Source organism: Struthio camelus, chromosome 27, assembly GCF_040807025.1.
Source record: "Struthio camelus isolate bStrCam1 chromosome 27, bStrCam1.hap1, whole genome shotgun sequence".
NCBI classification, from domain to species: Eukaryota; Metazoa; Chordata; class Aves; order Struthioniformes; family Struthionidae; genus Struthio; species Struthio camelus.
In genome coordinates this window covers 4,796,738-4,819,583 of record NC_090968.1, presented here as the reverse complement: position 1 = coordinate 4,819,583, position 22,846 = coordinate 4,796,738, and the positions used below count along the sequence as shown (strand labels likewise).

The 22,846-nt window shown below is 48.8% G+C and overlaps 1 long non-coding RNA gene across 2 annotated transcripts; it reads right to left on the bottom strand.

Moving 5' to 3' along the window:
- Positions 1–6,518: 6,518 nt before the first annotated feature.
- LOC138062484 (uncharacterized) lies at positions 6,519–22,639 on the bottom strand. 2 transcript variants are annotated; one of them, XR_011136491.1, is made up of 3 exons: positions 22,533–22,639; positions 15,114–15,154; positions 6,519–9,322 (listed from the first exon to the last, which is right to left on the bottom strand). It is a non-coding gene; the product is annotated as an uncharacterized lncRNA (long non-coding RNA). The 2 variants fall into 2 exon arrangements; XR_011136490.1 differs by lacking the exon at positions 6,519–9,322 and adding an exon at positions 10,713–11,609.
- Between the last annotated feature and the right edge of the window lie 207 nt (positions 22,640–22,846).

Here is a 22,846-nt window from a genome sequence, read left to right as displayed (position 1 = left end):
TGGAAAAAAGCAGATTATGTCCAAGTACCAGCAACAGATGCCAAGTACCGCTAGAACTTTTCATTACTTCAGGACAGGCACTGAATTAATGCAACTACCCGGGCTGAATATGTGATGTCCTTTTGCTCTTGCCCGACTAGCAGAATATGCACAACCGCACTGGACTGCTGGGCAGCTGCAGGGAGAGGGCTTCAGCACAAGCTTCCTGTTTGCTCAAGCATAAGCAGGTACCTTTTGTTTTGCTTTGTTGAACTTGCTCGAGTCACTTTTTGATCATATTTGATCTTCTTCCATCCTCTTAGTCACTCGGAGGCTGAGAGAGTCTCTATTAGCCATGAGTCGAATGGGGACCCCACTGATGCTCCTGAGGTTTGTACAATGAACCCCACTTTGGGATAATGGAGTGCCAGACAAGACGTTTGGAAAGAAGCTGAGATGCTACCTATTCCACGTGGGAATCTTCCCTGCTCAGCCACATCCTCAGACCCCTCACACCCCAGCTTCTCAGCAGCTTTACGTCACTTGGATCCAAAAGAGCCCATATTCCAGCGGTGCTAAACGTAGACAGTTTGTGAAGCTTTGTGATCAGAGGAGCACGAAAAACAACACCAAAAACCCTGTTGTCACTGGGGTAGTGTTGGGGGACAAGTGGGAAACCCGTGTTGCCATTGGAAAAATCCTGTTCAATGTCATTTGTTCCCTGCAACTGCAAGGAATTGTGGAGCATGGCTCTACTGTGATCTGCTCATTTTCTGGCTTTACAAACAAACAAAAAAACATTTTAAGCTGCAGTTTGACCTTCAAGATCCTGCTGTGGTTGGGGCTGAGGTAAACAGTTACTTTGATTGAGCGTCAGTCTTTCCTGTTAGATTGCCCAGGTGAGGTATGCATGGACTAAGCAATTCCTTTCAATAGAGTTCAAGGTGCCTCTGACCCAGCCTTCATCCTCAGGGATATTTTGGCACACAAAAGAATATCAAGGAACACAAGCCTAACGCAAGCCCCTTGTAAAGTCTTTGTTATTATACCAGCTCCGATCCGTTCTATATCGCAAACAGACTGGCAGGAGACTCCTTTCTGCTGGAAGCCCAAAACGCACAGCTGCAGGTGAACAGCTTCCAGGCATTTTCTTTTTTTAATGTGACATAGAACAACAGATACCGATTCCAAAGTATGGCTCACATTTTTTCATGATAGGAATGGACTTAGACTCACTGCGCACATATTCACTTTCTGTTCCGCACTGTAATCTCTATACTTCCACCAGAGATAAAAGCCGGTGGTATATTTTGCAAACAGATTTTGTGTATGAGTGCTCTGTATGCTCCCCCATGCTGAAGACTCAATACCATTTGCACTAATATTAATGAAAAATCTCTTATGGATTTCAGAAAGATCTGGACCAGGCACAGGGTTTCTTGACGAAAGAGTTTTGCATTTATGTGTTACCCTTTGCAAATATGTGACCTAGATAATATAAAGTATATTATAGCATTTAGGCCACATCATATGCCAACAGAAATAAAGGATTCTTCTGTGCAACTGTGCATGTATGAGCCTATAAAATGAAGAGGAATATTATAATGTCAATATCAATTCTGGTGATTAACGTTTATTACCCAATAAAAATTTAGATTATCAAAGGATACAGATTCTCATATGTAAAGCTGACAGTTGATTTAAGCTGGCAACTAGCTGTATGCCCCTGGCCAGCCGGTACTTGTGTCCGGACGAGACGAGGGACTGGCTATGAATTCACCGTGGCAGCCCACGGGCTCATCTTCGCGCTGCTGAAGTCGGCGGCAGTTCCCCGATTCGGCCGACCCGGGCGCGCGGTTCCTGTCCCCCGCGGAGGTGAGGGTGGGAGGAGGCTCAAGCACCTAATCAATACTCTTAATCAGAGCCCGGTTATTTAATTATCTGGGGATGGGTTAGTTTTTAATGAGCTTTGCCACTCAGGCTATTAAAAAGCTTTTCCTATAAATATCTGTGCTGTATATCAAGGCCCCAGGGCAGGGTCCCTGCGCTCTTGTGATTTAATTGGGGAGGGGGGAAGCCCAGGTGGGGAAGCGCACCCAAACAGGAAGCTTTTTGGTCGGAAAGCTGCCCCGAAACTGCCCCCAGTCCGCTCCAGGGTAAGCAAAACCTCTGCATGGTCCCAGCCTGCAGAGAAGGAGCCTCTTTTTCCAGCCTCCCCCGGGCAGGAAGCCTCTGCCGAGCTGCAGGAAGAGCGGAGACCTGTTTCCCCGCGGGACCGCCGTCCCCCGGCACCGGCCTGCCTCAAAGGCTGTTGAGAGCCACTTTGGCTAATTGCAGTTCTGGCTTAAAAGCATCACTGGTGCAAAGCAAGAGCAGCCTAATGCAGGACCAAAGGTTAATGCACAATTACATGAAAGCATTTAATCTTATAGAAAAGGAAAGGCTTATTTATTTATTTATTTATCTGGTTGGTTTTGTCCCTTTCAAAGGAAAAAATCTCCTCCGCAACCGAGTAGCAGCACCTTAAAAAAGAAGCAGCCCCCTTCGCCCAAGCCCTCGCGCTGCCCGGCAGGCGCCTTTGCTGCCTCCGCAGCGTCCTTGGGGCGTTGGGGCTGGAGCTGCTGGTGCAGAGCTGCCTCGGCCCCGTGGGCGCCGCGCTCGTCCTGCCCGGAGCCGCCGGACGCTTGGGGCCGGGGGGGCCCTGGGAGGAGCCTGCGGCTCTTGTCCGGCTCCGGCTCCGGGGAGCATTCGGGAAGGGAGGAAAAAGCCCAGGCTCTGCGGTGGGGGACATTGAACTGTCCTGATTAATGAGAGCTGAAGCACGTCCAAGCCTTGCTTGCTCACCGAGGGATGCGCAATAAAGAAAACTCCCTGCCAGCGACATCTCAGGGCAGGAAAGGGGAATGAGGATAATACATCAACGGTCGGCAAGGGCAGCCTGCCCGCCGCGCGGGCCCTTGCCCTGCTAACAGCGCTGCTCCCGTGCGGCAGCCCACGCGCGGCGGGGAGGTTTTGGTGACCTGCCACCAGGCAGCACGCTGACGTCTGAGCCGCAGCAGCCAGCTAGCGACCCGGCTGCTGCTCTCCTTAAGGACACGCTGGGCACAGAGTCTGGCCCGAAACGGAGCACCCTCCGAGGCTTCCAGCCGCTCGCGGGCAGCGGCAGAATTGGCCCACGGGGCTTGGACCTTCCCTGGCATGACTTTGGGAAGCCGCTGGAATCGTGATCGATTTTACGAACCTGATGTGATTTGCCGCAGCAAGGCATCCGCTCCCTCCGTGGCCCCGGCTTCAGAGGGACCTGGCAGGTTTCTGCTTTTGGGGAACATGACCCTGCTACGTGGGGCTTTCTGAGGCGGCACTCACTGCCTGCTCTCAAGGCCCCCGTCCGTCTCCTGCGGTCATCTTAAAATATTGCCTGTTGTGCCCATCTGCTCCGGCCATCAAAGTCCATCCTGACAGTGCACGGCACTTAGATTTGTGCATAAAACTGTGCAGTCAGTCAAGAAGTTGGTAGGATTGCTTTTTTTTTTCCCCAGCCGCTGCTTGTTCCGGGGCCGGAGGGGGGCAGCTGTGGCTAAAAGCACTGACCTTTCGCCCCGCACAGCTGCTGTCATAAGACGAGCGGTCTCCGGACCCCGAGGGGCCAGGCCTGCGCGTCCCAGCACCTCGCCGGCCCTGGGCAGGGGAGGCCCCAGACCAGCTGCTTTCACGGACCCTCTCGGCATCAGTCATTCAGCAGCAGGTGAGGGCCCAGCAGGAAAGCCAGGACAGATCTCGTCTGATAAAACACCTGCAAAGTTTGAAGAAACAGAAACTCTCGCTGGAGCTCAGCACCTAGTGCGGAAGGAGATGCAGACGGTGCAGTACGAACCAGGCTGCAAAATGAGACCCCATCGCTGCTCTGAATTCAGCCCAGCGCCCGTGTCCTGCTCTCCCCCAGGTCCCGGCCGCGGATTTGGGCCGTGCAAAGGGCTCTCCCTCCCCGGCGCGTGCAGGCAGACGAGGTTTCTCCGAGCCGGCGCCAGCCCGGGGACCGTCCTGCAGCCCTTTCGACGGGGTGGTCAGCACGCGGCTGGATGACTGGGACATTTCTGATTAGTGGGAAGGGGCAGAGTCGGCTCCAGAAAACAGCAAAACGCTTGAGTCAGGAAAGCGCGCTCTGGCCTGAGACACGCTGTAATATTTCAAGTGGTGAAAACCTACAGGGATGAGACAGGCTGCAAAGCTGTGAGGGGCTGTGCGGGGGGCAGGTCCCCCCGCGAGCAGCTCCCTGGCCCAAACCTCTTCTACAGCAATGTCATTTTACACCTGCCCGAGCATCTGACTCCTGTAAAGACTGTGGCAGGACTAAGAAAACGCCAGTAGACCCCACTCCTACATACATATCTCATCCTGTCTTTTCCCCTTGCCTGAAATGAATACTACGCAGCTAAAAGCCAGAGGTTGAATTCCCCTCGCAGATCTTGGCAGGTAGCTCGCTTCCCAACAGCGAAACGTCGGCTTTGCCGACAGATTTGTCATCGGGACCGTTCCCGCGCTGCCGTACCGACCGCCGCGGGCGGAGGGGCAGGGGGTCGCCCCCGCGCTGCCCGTCGCAGCCCCTGCGGCCGCCGCGGGGCCGTCGGGAGGGTGCGCGGGAGCCGCCGCCGAGCCGGCCGGGCAGCGCCTCGGCCCATCGCGCCGGCGTCGAGGCAGCCGCGATGTCCCCGGCCGGTCGCGCCGAGCAGCGGGGCCGCCTTTTGGGGTGGGGGGAGAGCGGAGACCACGCGCTTGGTGTCCCAATCGATAACAGCAGAGCCGTTGCAGCCACGCGAGCGCGCAAGGCAGAGCAGGCTGCCCGCCACGTGCCGCGGAGCGCCGGCCATCTCCTTTCTCCCTGGTTTTCAGGCTCTCGGTCTGAAACGGCTCGGAGCGAGCCAGCTGCTGCGAGGAGAGCGCCGGGGAGCCTGCTGGCACGCGGACCCCTTCCGCGGTCCCCGCCGCCACCCCGCAACGGCGCCCACCGACCGCAGCAGCACCCTGGGCTGCACCCGGCGTGGCGCCCGCGGCCGGCCGGCTCTCCAGCCCGCCCCGGGCGCCCGGCGCTGCCTGCACCGAGCACGATGAATCGAACAGGGCCACTCTGGCATCTATTTATAGCCCACGAGCGGTGCCAAGGCAAATGTAGGTTACTATAACGTGTGAATCATGCTGCTCCGGAGAGCAAGGAGGAAAACGAGGGGCGTGAGAAAGGAAGGGGGCTGAGAAGTGGTTATAAAATCCTGCCTCGATTGACCGCGAGCTGAGGTTTGCCAGCAGCCTCTAGGCAGGAGCACGCGGCGCGTGCCGTTCCCACCGGGCTGGCGAGCATCTGCCCGTAATTCCCAAAGGAGGTGCCAGCAAAGTGCTGTGAACACCCCGGCGCTGACAAAAGAAATCAGACCAGCTCGTCTCGGGCGGCTCGTCTACGGCTTCTTCGCTGTGCAGCAGAAACGTTTCCTGCTGGGGAAGGCACCGGACGCAGAAGCCCCTGCTCTAGTTCTCCTCCTTCCCTTGCTCGTGCAAGGGGGTTAAAGACAGTGACCCCCCCCCAAGTCTCTTTGAGAATGAGCAATGAAAAATGCTGCGGGAGGAGGCAGCTAGCGTCCGTGGGCATGGGTGTGCCGGCAGCACTAAGAAACGGGTCTAGAGCTTAAGAGCGATTTAATATTTAAGTTTAAACGGGCCCCAGCAGCGCTGCGTTTGCCCGGGCTCCGCAGCCGGGACGCGTTAACGCCAGGGACCCGGCGCAGCCCTCGCTCTCCTGACCTGGCAGGAAGCCTGCTCTCCTCCCGAGGTTGGGTGGCCCGGGACCCGACGTGGCCCTCTCCTCCGCGGCGCTGGGCGCTGGCGAGCCGCAGCCGCCCGGCCCCGCTCCTGCACGGGCCGTGGGGCCACGCGCGGCGTTTCCCGCGGTAGCGGCACGAAGGGTGGCAGAGCTGTGAGCGCTGCCGCGAGGACAGCAGAGCACCCCGGGGTGAAGCAACCCCGCGGCGACAAGCAGCAAGGACAGCTGCTTACGGGAAGGCAGGCAGGAAGGGAACACGTTGCAGCGCTCGTGCACCCGGAGCGATTTCGTACAAAAAGCAGGAGAAAAGACGAGGTCCCGCGTGAGCCAGCCACAGCGGCGGTCTCCCCTGCCGCCCTCCCGCTCCGCCGGCAGCGGAGCCAGGGTCGGCTCGCCCTGCGCAGCCCGAGCTGCTCCTGGAGGCTTTTGTTCCCCGGGGGCGCTCCAGGAGACGCGGGAGCGCAACAGCCCTCGTGCCTTTCGGCACAGCCCTTGGGAGCTCCCCAGCAGCTCTCCGTGCGCCGGCCTTGAGGCACCAGTCGTCCCCCCTAACGCTTGAGCTAGCGTTCCTCCTCCTCGCGTCAGGCGAGTTACGCCACGAACGTCGCCGAGTCCGAGGACCTAATCAGCGATTGCTCTGCGGAGCTGAAGCCATCTCATGTAGCTTGGTGCTAAATCTGAACTGCTCTTAATCCCATCTCAAGCACTGGCCTCTAAGGTCACTGCAGAAAAGGATCATAAAATGCTAATGGCCAGAAACCTAACCGTAACCATCAATAAAAAGGCAAGAGGTCCAAGGAGTGAGTCAGCCACCAGAAGAAAAGAGCTCGGCAGTTATTCACGTTGCCTGCTTTGCCTGGACTGCTTCAGCCTTTGATTGTTTGTGTCGCACATTAATGTCCGTGCACAGCAACAGCAGCTCCCCAAGCCAGGCTGATCTTGCACCAGGCTTTTGGAAGACCCAGCACCTCACAGCAAACAAGCGCCTTTCCCCGGTGGGGTTGTCTGGGCAAGGAAGGAAGGATGAAACGCGACCTCGTGCTCTGCAGGGCGATAACACGGCAGCAGAAGCTCCTGCAGGCTGTTTGCCCGCCTGAGGGACCAGCAAAAAATAACCACTCCGATGGGCGCCAAGATTTCAGTTAATTTCTGGAACGTAAAACTGACGGCTCTGATTCCTCAGCTTTGCTCGTGTTGCCCTCATACAAATAAAGAGGAACCCCGGCTTGCTCCAGCACAGTCCCAGGAGGAAGGTGGCAAATGAGTAAAGCCTGAGTTTGTTTTTCATTTAATGATGTGAAATTAAAGTTCTGAAGAATTCAACACAACAAAAAAAAAAAGCTTTGTGCCCATAATATTATCTTACAGCTCTAGGCCCATTTTTCTTTCTGAACAAATTGTAAACCCTATACAATTAGACAGCAAAATTTAAATGTAACAAAATATTTGCTGTGGAGAGGACATAGTCTGGAGTACGGGTAGTAAATATTCATGGAAATACGCCAGGCATGAAATTTGTGGGGGGAAATATACAGTGAGCGTTAATAAACACCCACCCGAGGAATACAAAGCAAGCCGTAATACGCTTTTGTGCAGCCTCGCTGGAAGTATTTCACGATGCAGAGGCGCGGATCTTTCTTTTCATGTCTTGTTACTGGAGAAGTATTACACCGTATCCATAAATATTAGGGGAGACCAGGCCAGCAAGGGCGGCAATATGGCAAGCGCACTACAGCAGGCTCGCGCTGGGGAGCTGTAGCATTACAGTTCGCAGGAAAGTTATGTGTCCAGTCCAACGACTGCCGCAATGAATCGCGGCTGGTGCTGCATCGGCGGCGTCCAGCGCCAAGAGCATCCGCGTCGGCCCTCCGAGCCGGGGCCGGCGGCTCCTCCTGGGCCCCTGCAGGGCTCAGTCCCAGCAGACCGGTCTTGGGGAAGCAGGGCAACCAGCACGGCCAGAGGGGCACCAACCGCCACCGCCTGCAGTCCTGCTCCTCATTCCAGTCGCCTTCTCCTCACTGCTGCTAGCGCCTCCTCCCTGACATTTTACATCCCCTACAGAACTCCTCTTCACTTGTATTTTTATTATTCCAGCTCTGATCATCTTTGCTGCTGGATTTCAACACAGGCGCAAAAAGAGCATTTAAAAATTGCTATTTAGCCAAACCAACCTAATGACGTTGCCAGGTAGATGCAGCATCTCTCATTTGTCAGGGTGTGAAAACAAACAGGGCACACGTTTCCCAGTCCCCACAAGCTTCTAAACAGCAAGGTTTTTCCGTAGAAATCACATAAAATAACTGCATAGTAGCTCCCATGCCTAGTCCTCAGCATTTCAATTTCATAGCTTAAAAAAAAAAGTCTATTTTTATATCTGCCTTTCAGAGTATGTTCTTTGTATGAGCTATAAATGATATCCATTAACATTAATAATGCCTCAAGCCCATTATCGCTCAGACACAGCCATTATCAGCCAGAACATCCTCCACACCTCTCTTCTCAGCATCCCCCGAGTCCCACCGGCCTCCCGGCTGCGCAGCAGGACCAGGGGCAGCCCTGCGCACAGCTGCGCACAGCTGGCTCCGCTCTCGGGGCGCCGTTTCCCTCCAACTCGGGCGCGCGCAAAGGGCACAACAAGGCTTTCCCAGTCTCTGTCCAGATTTCGGAAGAGGGAGCAAACAAAACAAAGCAAAACCCCAGGAAGCAGTGTAGTGGAGGGTACGCTGAGCCCCTGTTTTTCGTTTGTGACTAGTTATTTCTGATCCTAAATATGAGTTGCCTTAAAAAGACCTGATACCGAGAGGTGTCTTTGGGGAGCCGAAGTAGGGAATTCAAAACCTCTCAAAAAGCAAATTCCTTTGAAACGTCACATATGGGGACATGAAAATCGTATTTCACAGCTGAACGTATTGGGCAAAGCCTGCGGTCAAGGCTAACGTGCACCCACCCTAGTACCTCCTGCAGGGTGCCGTCCTCCCCGCCACGGTGCATTTCTGTTTCGTGAACTTCTCTGACTTCTTGGTTTTACTTTGAGCAATCTTTTTGGCCGGGAGGTTTTAATCCTGCTTTTCAACCAACCAAGTTAAGCACCCAATTTCCTCCAAAATCACCCAGCCTGGAAAAAAGGCGGTAGGCTCCTGCCTGCATTGCTGAGGCAGCACGGTGACCTGCAGCAAAAGGAAATGCCTCTGCGATGGAAAAGTGCTCTGGGAAGGGAACTGTATTGAGAGTCTAATACATGCAGAAGGAACAGAAATGAGCCCCTGGCTTCTAGAGACCAGAAGGGACCGAGTAAAGCCAGGGGACAAGCGGGGGGAACAACTGGATCCTTATCCAGTGGTCAGACTGAGGGCGCCGGCTTACAGCTTGGACTCGGTCAAGTGACTTCTCCTCGGAGACGTCCATCGCCCTGAGTTCGTGGCTGTGCGGCTGAGGCAACCGTGTCTTCGTCCGTGAAGTGCATCTGCAATCATCCCGGCTTGCAAAAGGGCTTCGCTAGGAACCACTGTCCTACTTCAATACTCTGAAGTACAACTGAAAAAAAAATTAATACACTATTCAGAGAGGGAAATACATTGTTCTGCTGTGTAACAGAAGAAAGGCAGTTCTTTAAAAGACCTTCCTGAGGGTATGCTGTAAAGCCAGCAGGGCTTTGCTGCCAGGCCTGGCAGTCTCTCGAGCACCACAGGAGAGCAGTGCTTCGCCGTGTAAAACCGAGAGGCTCCCGGTGCGGAGCTGCCAGGAGAAAACTGCTGCCGATGTCCCTGGAGGGAGAGCTCGCCCGGCCCCGGAGCGCTTGCACACTCCACCTTGTTTGCCGCTGCTGACCTTACTTGTATTCTCCCACTTCAAAAAAGATGTTAAAAGCACGTAAGTTATTTCCTTCACTTCAGAAACCTATTGATTGCTGCTCTGTAAAAGAAATGGGGCTCCCTGTATACAGAAGGAGTCTCCCTCTGCTGCTGCAGCACAGTATTCAAAGATGATCTCAAACCCCGGCACACAAAGACTTATCACACATTGCTGCTGCAGATGAATCTGCCTCCTTTCCTTCTCATATTGTTTTCAAAATGTCTTCATCCTAATTAAAAGGCATTTTCAAATGACACTTTGGAGTGGAAGTAATGCTGCTAGTGATAAGATCTCACATGCGGAGTGTTCCCTTTGCAGGTTTTAAATAGGTAACGTGGCTCCGTTGCGTCCTCAGAAGGGGAAAAAACAGGTGTGGGAGCGGAGCACCCTGGCCGATTAAAAACGCTCCTAAAGCTTTGAGAGCGTGTAATGGTTTGGCATTCGCCTGCGAGAGACTTTTCCTTGTGACCAGTCTACGTCAGGACCAAACACCAGACAAGCTGGAAAACTGATGAAAGTCATTAGCTTTTTATTATATCCCTTCATCTTGACTGAGACTTTCATATGGCATCCTCTGATTTACTGACCTGCTCAAACAACTATTTGAAACAATTAAAATGGGAGGGGGGTGGTTTTGGCTTGTGAGGGAAATGCACTAAGAGCTCAATCCAATAAACCTGTTCATTGCCCTCCCAGAAGTTTTCAGAGCCACTAAACTCATGGTGAGTTTTTTCTTTTAATAATATTATAATTAGGGTTCGCAACGAGGTGGAGAACATTAAAATCTAATGAATGCACCACACAAGAGTAAACAAATTATTTAGTTGGTGGGTTGTGCAGAGGAATTATCAGCCCAGCTGCCTCGGAGGCAGTGACATACTCCCTGCAACACAGAGTAACAGCGAGCAGCAATTTCTCCGGGCTGGCTTGCAGCTAGAAGATCCATACTTGTGTATAGATTTTCCATACCCACATTTTTGTGTATAAATTAATGAGATGTCTGTTCATCCCTACTTCTGATGGGAACAGTGATGATGATACCGCGTTGCCAAAATATTCAGGAGAAGAAAAAAACTTTTTTAAACACTTTTTTTTTTTAATACAGCGAGTATATCCTTAGCAATCAACCTTTTTCTAAGCTGAAAAGCATTGAAAACGTTAGCTTTTGTTTGTAAATGTGTTCATGCAGTGCTACTAGCAAGCTATACTAAAGGCAGCATCTCCAAGTAGTCCATTCAGTGTTAAAGAAAGCAAAATTAGATGATAGAGAAGTGACCCTTTTTTCCCCAAGGAAAATTTCTAAGCTTGTTGATGTGTCTGATAAACACAATCATGTATTTTAAGTGTTTTCTCTATTTTCTATCACATATAGCCTCCTTAGAAGAGTGGCTTCGCTGCATGCTCCGTTGCAGCATGGTTAGCAGCCATGCCGCATGGTTGCTTTTCTCCGAGACAACCTAATTCCCGGGAAAGGTCAAGTGAGCCAGCAGAGGAGACAGAGGGCCATTTCCACCCGGCCAGCTCCCTGTGCCTGGATGTCCTGATGAACTCAGCAGGAGCTCTGCCTACGAAATGATGGCAAGTTATGGCCCATAAAGTTCTATGTTAATAACATTGCACTAAGTTATTCTTGGTTTATGGAAAGGCATTTAATCACCGGAATGGAGCATCTTCACGGGACCTGATTCTGCACACCCTGCTCATAGGTGGGAACACGCACTTTGATGCAGAGGATCAAGATGAGACCAAAGTACTACTTCAAGCAGGGTTTCATATGTGAGTTGTTCTCACTACTGCCAGCCACCACACTGATGAGGACGCCAGCCTCTTCTCCACTCTTGCTCATCAGTGGATCATTCATTTCAGGCAGTTTCATTCATTTCATCCTCCTCATATTCAATAGGTAGGAGCAGAAGCACAGCAAGACAAGGTGAGGTGGCCAAGGTTCTCCGGCGGACGAGTGATGGAGCTGGAAAGAGGGCCCAGAGTCTGAGTCCTAGCCCACTACACCATCCACCATGCAAATTATGCTGCTTTGTTATCAGATTAAAGACTAATGCATTTTATTAGCAAGAACAGCAGCTATTGAAATAAGACCTGCTGATGCAGCCTCAAGCCCACAGAAGAAAAAGCAGCCTCAGTTACTTTGCGCCTTGCACATAAGCATACGCTGTGCACTACGTTTCTGAGATAGGAGTAATGCTCCCGTCACAGACGGACTCCTTCCTGGAGGAACGGTACACTTAGGCCAAATTTCAGCCCAAAGTGGCTGCTGCAATTAAGTAGCTACGGCAGGCAGGTACTGCTTTTTTGCAGTAGGGGAAGAAAACAAAAGTACATAGAAGATGAGATTGATCTGTGCACCCCGGGCCCATGCTGCAACCAGCTCGCCAGGGCTTGGAGGCTGCGGGGGCTCGGGGAGCGCAGCGAGCAGAGCTCCACGGCGCTCGCCGGCCGCGCTGCCTCGGCTGGCGCGCCGGCCGCGGGGCGTCCGGCAGCAGGCTGTTCCCATTTACACCGGCGCCGCTGACGTTAGTAGATAGCTCCTGGGATTTTGTTCTCTTTCCACTGCAGTTGTACAATTTGTCACTCTTAGCAAGGGCATGAAATTTACTCCTGAGTTAGGCTGAGATGAGCAGGAGTAGCCTGTTCCGTTCCCCAGCGCCAGCGCGGTTGCAAGCGGAAGTCAGGCCCCTTCACGCTTGCGCCTTTGTCTGGGGTGCTGCGTTACACCCGCTCCTGAGGGGGTGTTAGAGCTTGCTCGGGAGTACTGCAGAAACGCCCCTAGCAAAAGAGTTGAGGTTTTCAGTGCATAAAGATTGCACTCCCCAAAGGGCAGCGACACCAGAATAAGTTGTTTCATTTAGAAAAAGCTTCTGAGCAGAGCAGGGAAGCTAGTTAGGGAGACTGGTTTGTGGCAGTGCGAGATCCAGCATAGCGCCGGCAGGTTTTGTCGGTAGGTTTTTAGCTCGGAAAGGATCATTAAAGTCCCAGCTGCAGCTCGGGAGCTGCCCCAGTCTGGCCTCCGGGAAACTCCCAGCACGTCGCGCCCCAAGGAGGAGCGGGCAAGGCGGCCGGGCCGGCGGCCGGGTTGCCCGCGGCGGTCAGAGCCGCGCTCCAAGGCAAAACCGGGAGCTGGTGATTTCAGGGAGAGCTGTGGGTAAGAGAGGGTGAGAAACCCTGCCGCGGTGAGGCAGCGTCTCCCCAGCTGCCTAAGCCTCAAGCTCGGTGACACTGTCCCAAGGCAGAGTTCGCCATTTCTTACAAATTTGCCATTTCTCTTCTGAATCTTTTTGCAGGAACAGGAGACATAATTTTCTACGAATTCAGACCCCAGTGTGATGCCTGTTACAGGCTATGAAATTATAACCATTGGAAGCACCTAAAATAGGAGGGCACGACTGTACTTCAGGAAGCATTAAGAGAGAAGAGCAACATCTGCAGATGTTGTTTCTGCTAGTGATGGGAGAGGACAGTGCATTGAAACAGGAATCTCAGTAGCCAAAAAAAACCCAGTGCGAGTCAGTAGACCAAGTCTGCTGCAATCTTGAGCGCCAGCATAATGACGGACAGATCACTGCAAGGCAGAGGCAAAGGGAAACGGCCGCATCGGGGTAGAGGGAGCAGGCCAGAGAGATGGGATTATTAGATAAAGCTTCCTCTCATTCTCCACAAATATTAAATAACTCGCACCGGGTATTTACAAAAGTCAGGTTACGAGATCAGTTGGAGGAGTTTTGTTGGTTGTATTTTACAATTATAAAGGCTACATATTTTACACCTGACAAAACATTTAGATTCTTTTCTCAAATACATTAGTGAAACACTTTAAGAGACACGCAGTCAGTTACTGAGGAGATAATGCTAATCTGAAGTTTGGACATTCCAAAAAAAAAAAAAGCAATGCAGCAAATCCCACTAAATTTGCATGCCGTGGTCTTGCAGCATCACTGTGACCACAGCATTGCTGAAGGTCATTTGTATTTCTGTATATCGATATCTCTTCTACCCTGTAGGTCCTTCTCACACTTACCTTTAATGGAAAGAAAGAAAAAAAAATCTGCGAGGTGAACACGCTGATAGAAGATCAGCTAGACAAATACTTACAAAGCAGAAATGTTGGAGCCTCCGAGAGGTGAAACGTCTGCAGGACCCCAATGAAGGTAATTGCTCCGAGGAATATACAGTTACATTTTATACGAGCAGATTTTGAAAAACACATTTCTGATGACGTTTCTTTCCATTTTGAATGAAAAAAACAAGCCTCTATCTTATCACAGTCATCGATATAATCAAATTACATCTGCTCAGAAAAGTCAGTGACTGAAAAAAACCACTAAAATTACCTTTTTTTTTTCCATTTTTGAATCACATAATGGAATCATTTCAAAACTGCCTCAGGCGGCTCCCTGTAAATGTCTCTCTTCTCCTTTATCCCTTCGGGACGGATGGCCTTGCTGCTCTTTCCTGTGCATGGTCAGTACGCTCCACTCTTACTTGGTACAAATTGATGTAGCACCACTGCTTTAAAAGTTTGTTTAAAAAGTTACAAATTTATTGCAGTGGAGGACCTTGAGATAAGAAGGAGGACTTTTAGTTTCCACTAACCAAGACATCTAAGGAGCTATGTATTGTCTACGATAAAATGAGTTTGCAAAGTGTATTACTAAAATTATTGATTTTCCTTCCGTGAGTGTCTGCACAATTCCATTTGATTTGTATTTATTGCTTCCCTCCTAATCAGGTTATAGTTATTTCTACTAAGAACATTCTTCATATGTCATAAGACTGGGGAAATTGAACTGACATTCTGGCCAAAAAGCAGCTCAGACTTCTGAATGTAGCCTTAAAAATATTAGGAATATCTTACAAAGGATGCCCACCCCCATAATTACTTATCCAATTCAAACAGAGGTCATGAACTTGTTCTCCACTGTGCACATTTTCATCATTGTTCTCCACTCTGCACATTTTCATCATAAAAACAAGCCTTGGGGCAGTCTTATCAGACCGTGGACTTGTTTCACTAGGCGATGCAGTAAAGCGTGGCCTCTGTTGGTGCATTTTTGCCACAGCACATCAGAAAGCTGGTCCGGCTGCCGCACGGTGCCGTCCGTATTTGCCCTCATGTGATTTTACGTTTGCAGTTTATCAGGGGATTCAGATCCAGCAATATCTGATACGCTGCAGGAGGAATGTCTGAACTTAGCATCTGCTCAGGCCAGAAAGCTGAGGCAGGTCACAGGAAGGAGTCCTGAGAGGTGAAATACCGTCACCCTGCCGTCACTCAGAGCAAAGCAGAATGACTACGTCCCGTGGGCTCCTTGGGGCTCCCCAGCCAAAGCGGCAAGATAGCTCATATCATGACATTCTCAGTTTTTTCACCCATAAACAATTCATCCAAGCTAAGCCCTCCAAGCAGGACTACTGTGATGTTCCCTTCACTCTCAATTTTGCTTTGAAACACTCTTACCTGAAATCCTCTTTGGTTCTGTTCAACACTTACTGGAGAGTCTGCATCAGAGAAAGAAAACACACGGCATCTAAATTACAACTGATCCCTCAGAGATCTCAGTAGCCTTCTGCAAGGTAGACTCCACCTTTAGCACTAATTAAAAGCAAAAAAGGAGACATTGCAGTTGTGGAGAGTCATCACTGAGCTGCAGACTTTCTTTGGCTTTCCCTATGCAAATCAATTAAACACATCCACCAGGAGAGCAATTAACCTAGATACAAATTAAACTAGCAGAGAGAACACGCTTCCTTGTATCAGGCCTTTTTATTTTAGAAAGAGGAATCATCCATATCTAAGTGCACTTTTTTTTGCCTCAGCTAAAAACAAGTCAATAAAGGGGAAAAAATCAAATGTCACGGTGAAGAAGCAGGATACAGCTGTTGCTTTTTGAGTAATAAGTGCTGAAGTAAAGCTGAGCGCAAAAGCAACGTGACAATGAACAGAGGAGATAAACACAACTGCGTGCCGAGGAGCCAAGCCCACAAACAAATCAGCAACAGCTGCTATATATAGTCTAGCACCTGCAGAATTAGGTCCATGCGTTATAAACATAAATCCTCCTAGATTATGGGTCACATTCCCAGCTCAAGCTAACGTAAGCGTTTCTGTGAAACTAGTGGAGCACAAGGCTTTATATTTGCTTTCAGTTTGCCCAAGAGCTCCACATCTCTGGGACTAGATCTTACCGAGTTCTCAGCCCATTCGCATGCCAAGATGAGCGATTACTTTTTTTTTTTTTTTTTTAATGCAATCAGCAGTTTGGTTGTGTTAACTTCCACTTGAGTGTCAGGTTGGGTGTTAGGCTCAGGATATTCTGAGCAATCTGGGCAAGCTTGGCCGGCGAGGAGGTATTTTGAAAAATGAGTCCTCACTGTAGGTGTGCTTTGTACATCCGCCTTGCGGTGAAAGCACCCGACAGCGCTTCTTGGCAAGACCTCCCTGGCAGCGTGTCTCACTGTCTTGAATAATGGGTCTTCTGTCCCCATCAGTGCCTCTGCTAGCAGGACATACATGTTGCAACTGCTGATACCAAAGTTAGCTGATGACATGGCTAACTTTCTCTGATTTCCAGCCTGCAATAGCTTTTATTGCAGCTTTTATTTTATTCCTTGGAAGCGGCACTCTAGAAATAATTTTGCAATACGGCAGCATCGCCATATGATCTGTACCCCTTCAGGAAAAGTGGCCATAAAAAGAAGCATTGCAGCCACTTTCAAAGTTCTATTTTTAGAAAGGGAAGGTTAAAGAAAAACCTCTCCGAACTAGGTAGGAAGAGCTATTTTTGATCACTTTATCACTAAAAGATTGCTACCCTGACTTGTGCTATTTTCTGTATGCCAACTTTTGAGACAGTTCCTTTTGAAACATCAGACAATACACACAGGAAAAATGACCGCTGACCCATAAAAGCAAGCATAGCGTAGAAGCATTGAAACACCAAAGACACGTTCTTTCCTTTGCTTTTCATTTGCAGAAAATTAAATTTGAATTTTTCTTGGACTGGACCATGGCTTAGCAACACAAGGATGACACTTTGCATTGTCCATTCTCCTGCATGCCTGAATCAGCCAGCTCTACAAAGAGTAGAATTAGGTGATTTAATACCTTGGAAATTGATAACTTTTCCAAGAAGGAACAAAAAAATCTGAAATCAACCATTTCCTAGCTATTGATTAGAGAACATTATTATATGATTGCATCACACGCCTTTGCTTCCTCTACCCTCCTGCTAATTCTGTTATTCTAAGTTATGACCACAGATGACAGGTTACTGCAAACTGCTCTGTGTTTTCTGAACAGCATACAACTGCTGTTAGAGTGATGGCTTTAAAGAGATGTCACATGTGAGATTCAGTGTGTAGTTCAGTGTGAGATCAAGAAACTCTGATCTGAATTATATCCAAACAGGCAAGGCAGCTTAAGCTAATGGACCTCAATCATGATTTCCAGACCCAGGGCTATTCTAACCCCAGGCACATCCTTCTAAATGTACATTTATACCCCCGCTCACCCGGCAGAAACACGCCCCCATCTATTCTAGTTCTCTCTGCAAATGTGATTTGCAACACCCCAGGGACTCTGATTTTAGAACAGGCAAACTCTGCCAATGCAGGGGTGAACAAATACTTGCAGTCTCATCAAAGGCTGTGTTGGGCATTCACTGCTGCTGACTATCCTTGAGAAGCATCCTGCCACTCTCCGCACCCGTTCATGCTGCACCTCAAGCCAGTCCTCCAAGCAGGCACGGGAGTTAATTCTACTAAGGTGCTTGAATAAAGCTGCCTGTGACAAAATAGTGCTGTTATGTGTAAAAAGATGGTAATATTTAACAAGCGTCCCTAGGTCTGAAGTCCTTAGAGCAGTTGTATAGCTGTTACATTTTTTTCAAGATTTTCTGATTGACAGAGGACCTAAATCTAATCCTGCACACAAATCTCTTTTCCTCAGTCTGGCCTTATAACAGGGCTGCAGCATCAGAAGGGCATCTCTGTCGCACCGACGATAGAGAGGAATAGCACTGGCAAGGAAACTGAGGCTCAAGGCCTTCATCTGAGCTCTTTTCCTTTATTAAGTAGGTTTGAGTTTGCTTCTGACTTTATTTCATTAACCTTCACCTCCAAACTCTTTCCACCTAAGAAAACTATTTTAGCCAGTCTGATTGCTGCGTTGTCAATTTTTGCCATCTTTGAAATGGAAGTCTACAAAGCAATTCTCTGGCGGGAAACAAATTCCCCAATATCTCTTTAATGCATACAGACATTACTTCAGAAATGTTGTCATTAAAAAAGGTCACGGTTCATTTGTATGCTGAGTCTCCCCTTCACCTAGCAAGCTCTTTGCACATCTATAGTTAATTGGTCAAAGAGCGGTTCAAAGAAAGAGTGGTACTGAGTTCAACATCCAGTTAAGTAGCACGGACAGGGGTTCAGCTGTCCAAGGACTCAGTATGGTGCTAGAATATATTTGTGGCTAATGGAGGGCTTTGACAGCTGTGCTGGAGGCACAGGCACAAAATTACCTCTTTCCCTCCCACCCAAGTGCGTGCTGTTATGCCAGGTAACGCCTTACAAAGCTGTGTTCATTTACAACAAGGATCTGCAACTTTTCTTGACTCACAGATATCTTTCTGCTATTGATCATAACACTCTAGGTGGAGTCCTTCACTGAAGCAATTGGGTATTGCTGGTGCTCTGTGAGTTCTCGCAGGCTGAAGAACCGGCCCTTCGAAACAAGGCAGGGAGGCTCGTGAGAATGAACACTGCATTCCAAAAGTTATCAAAAATGTGCAATGCGGTGTTTTGAAAATGCAAGGAAAACAACGCTGAAAATTGTGGGTGGTCCGACGAATGAATGTTAGCTTTTTAAAGGTAGTGAATTCCTGAAGTATGCTTGTAGCTGTGAAATCATCCTTGGTATTGACATTGAAAGAAACTTGGGTCTGTAGTCTAACTGCCCTTGCAGCAAATACATCAGGGAAAGTGAGTAACAGCAATAAGCTTCGTGGTGATCTGCAGAAATTTGCAAGAAATCTTCATTCACTCATAAACCGAATGCGAATACTGTTTAGGACTGTGTTTTCAAACATTTATTCCTTTCTAAGTGCAGTTTATTGTCAACAAAGGCAACACAAAGCATTTCTGCATACAGAAAATAATGCCAGTGTCAGGAACTGTTTGATTTAAAGTTCTAAAACACAATCACTAGCTGAATGAGAATGAGGAAAAACACGGTTATGCTAGGAAAATGTTATTGTCTCATAGTTCTGTCTTGAGTAAGTCTAGTTGAGAATAGAAAGAAAATGAACGCACATATTTTTCAAAGCACAAACATTCCCCACTGGGATCATTGTGTTTTATCCTATGGCATGTTAGCAAAAAGCTGGGAGTAGCTCCATTTGTCAGGCAATTGTGCCTCGTCACCACTCCCAGGAAGTTTGAGACACTCTGAAATGAAATACCCACGTTTCGTTCAGTCCCCACCCCTCTGCTTTTCTCCTTTTGCTTCTTTGTACTGAACGTGTCTTCAAACAATGCTGAAGACGATTTGCCCAACTGTGAATGATAACGATAATCCGTCAGTAACCCCCATACACAACCTGATATTCAAGTCTCAGGATCCTGAAAAAATTACAAAAAGAAAAAGAAAAGGCAAGTGCTGTTCACTGCGAGGCAGCTCCTGAGCAGCTGCCTGCGAAGCTGAGCACCGGCGCTGCTTACTCATGCCACAGCCCAATCCTGCAGGGCACTGTGCACACCCGCTGACTGCTGATCACCCCTGCCTTCATCAGGATTTCAGGTCCTAAAGCCTTCTCCAAGAAGTATCCAGCACCTCCTAAGACTAGGCCCTTAGTGCATAAGTCTAAGCATTTTCTTTCATAGCTGTCACTGTATAAATATTATTAGGACGTACCCTCAGCTGGAGCGAAATGTCCTTGCTCTGTTGACTCCACTGCAAGGAGACCAGTTTATGCTAGCTGACTATCTGGGCCATTATTTATGATAAGCTTATGGTTGCCGACTAAGATTCTGGGACATCAAGATCTTCAGCTAAGAAAAATCAGTATAACTTCATTGACTCAGAGAGTTACACCACTTTACACTGCTCTGTGGGGTGGAATACAGAGAGTGGCCAAATTCTGGATTCCTTACTCTTTTTTAAGTCTGACAAAACTCCTACTGAAGTTGGAGTTTACCCTCCTTGCATGCATATTGCTTATACCTTTTCCTCTTATATCAGGCTTATACTGAAAGTAGGCAGCCACTTTCCCAAGAGAAACCCCCTTTAAGCTGGCAAATAATTTTTTAGGGTCCCAACCAGCCGCATTGCATTATCTGTCCAGTCCTTTGAATTCATTCTTCTGTCTTTCTGTAACCTAAAAAACACAACACAATACAACACAACACCTTTTCTTCTGATGCTAGCATTTTCAAGTTAAGTAATCATTACTTAATGTATTTTAAACTCCTCTGTCTGGAAGCAGCCAGCCTGTCATGCAATGTTATTTCCTGTGTTTTGGGTTTCTTTCTTTCTTTCTTTCTTTCTTTCTTTCTTTTAAGGAAGCTGCAGAACTCAGGCTCATCCTTCTACAGTATTTCTTTAATGCAGGTTTGTCAATAATCAGGATTAAAATCAATGCTGCTGCTTCTCGTTTCTGTGCGAGTGGCTGTTCTTTGCATTCTTTTGCTTCAAAGCATGAGACATCATGTTGCTGTTTGCTCCGAAGTAGCAATGCCTGTTTGTTAAACTTTGAGGCAAAAACTTCTCCATAGGCAGAAATACTGACCTTAATTTCAAAAACTCCATAGTGGAGATTGATATAAAGGAAAAGGGAATTAGTTGCCCAACAGAAATAAGGCAACATTTTCGACTGATTTCCCTGACTCATTCTAACCTTCAGATCACCTTCAGGATAATGTAGCATGAGCATTGTTCCCCTACATCTCATTATAGATCAGAAGTGAATGTTACCAGAATGTGTTTCAAATAAAAACAATGTATTTTGTTTCAGAAAGATTTCCGTAGGTGCTTATAAGTGTCTATGTGAAAGTAAACTTTTTTCTGATATGAATATCCTGGTTCTTAAGGTAATCAATATGTATTATTAAAATGATTGTATCCTGCAGAGGTTTGGATTGCTTGAATTTAAATATGCAATGAATAAACCAAATTCTATCACTGCTTGATTATAAACCAACAGTATGTTTTGCATACTGGATGAAAGGATTTAAAATAATCTACGCATCAATGTATTTAATGAGAAAGAATTTTATTGCGAAGTTAAATAAGCCCCTTCTTACTTGTTTTTCAACACCATTATCTTGTTTTCAGAACATTAAAAGGGTAATAACATTTCCCAAGCACCTCTGTTAACCGTATGTTTTCTTTTACAGTAAGTTGTCCATATGTATACAAACATGTTCTGCTTTGCCTCCTCCCCAGTCTTTACTTAACAGGGAAGGAACAGTAATAAAGCAGATCATAGCATATCTTTTTTGCCTAAAAAGAAACAAAATGCAATGCCATAATAGACTGTTTAAATTCAAAATAATGTCTTTCTCCTACAGAGAAAACTTTTGCCAAAATTAATGGAACATATTTAGAATCCATAATTGCTTCAATTATAATGCAACCTTTTCTCTATGCTTGTCATGTTAAACTCCAGGGAGGTTTAACGGTGCATCTAACAGCCTATGTTTGCAAATACGTTTCAGGAGATACCTGGGATAATTCTGACTTCTCTTTGCCACTGACTGCAATGCTGCAGTCCTATGACAGCATCATATTAATGAGCCCATGGAGGTCCGATGTTCCATGTGGTTTGCAAAGTTTAACCCTGTCCCTCAGACTTCCCTTACTGTCCACGTTGAAGCCACAGCAGCATCAAAAATGGGAATTGCATATGTCCCAGTTTCAAGGCAAGAAGGCAATTTTGGGAAAGGACTTTGCCTGTTAACAAGATCACCTACTTGAAAATTCACAGATTGCTGCACAAGCAGACACACATATTCAGCACCTTTCCGAATGAGGAGTTAAAATCTACCAGCCTCAGCATTCCTTCCCTTTGCTAGGGGAGCAGTAGCAGTGCTTTTTCTAGCACCAGCAGGGGTTTTTTTTCTTTTTTTTTTTTCCTTTACAGTTTACTAATCAATTGCCCATGTAGCTGTAATCCATCCAAGAGAAGTTCAAAGTCTGGATGTTAGCTAGTCACTGTAATGCAACCCATAGGAAGTATGTTGTACCATGTAAACATAATGCTTAGCAAGGTTTCGAAGAAGGAGAACTTATTTCTGAGCAATGCACCAAGCATTAGGTTAAAATGTCAGGGTCAGAGGAAAACAGAAGAAGAGAGGGAGAGAAAGAAGAATCAAGGCAGAGGATTATGGATGCCAGGGGATCTTTTAAACTCTTGTTTACTGCCTGGCTGTTCTAGCACTGCAACGGCCTCACGGCAAAACGCAGCCAGCCTCCCTCTGCAGAGTCCCCCTTCCTGCGCTTGTCCTCTACCCCAGGCGGGGGGGAGCGGTTGCAGGGAGCTCTCGTTGCCGCAAAACCACCCGGCGAACCCGCCCCGCTCCCCTTCTCAGGCACTTTTGACCTTCAAATGCCAGGCCCTGCTGGGGGAAGGGGAGGGTGGCGGGGTGCTTGTTCGCTCCCCCCGGCCCCCTGCTCGCCCCGAGCCCCCCGGGGCTGCCCGGGCCGGGCGGCTGCGGGAGCGCTCGCCGCCCCCGCACTGCGGGAGCCGCGGCGCGCCCGGCCCCGGAGCTGCCCGTGGTGCTGAAGCCGCCGCGGCCGGGGCTGCCGGCCCGCCCCGCCCCGGCCCTGCCCGCTGCCCCCGGCCCGCTGCCCCCGGCCCGCTGCCCCCGGCCCCGGCCCTACCCTGCGGGCTCCGGCGGCCGCTGCTCGGCGGCCCGGGGCGGGCCCGGCTCCGGGCCCCGCGCTCCGCTCCGCCATAGCGTCTGCGGGAGGAGGGGGAGGGGACTGGGGGGAGGGAGGGGGCCCGAGCAGGGGGGAGGGGGCAAGGAAGGGAAAGAAAAGAAAGAGAAAAAAAAAGATTAAAAAAAAAAAGATAAAAAAAGAAAGAAGAAAATGAGAAAAAGAATTAGAGAAAAAAGAGAAAAGGAGAAAAAAGAGAAAAAGAGAAAAAAGAGAAAAAAAGAAAAAAGAGAGAAGGAGAGAAATAAAAAGAAAAA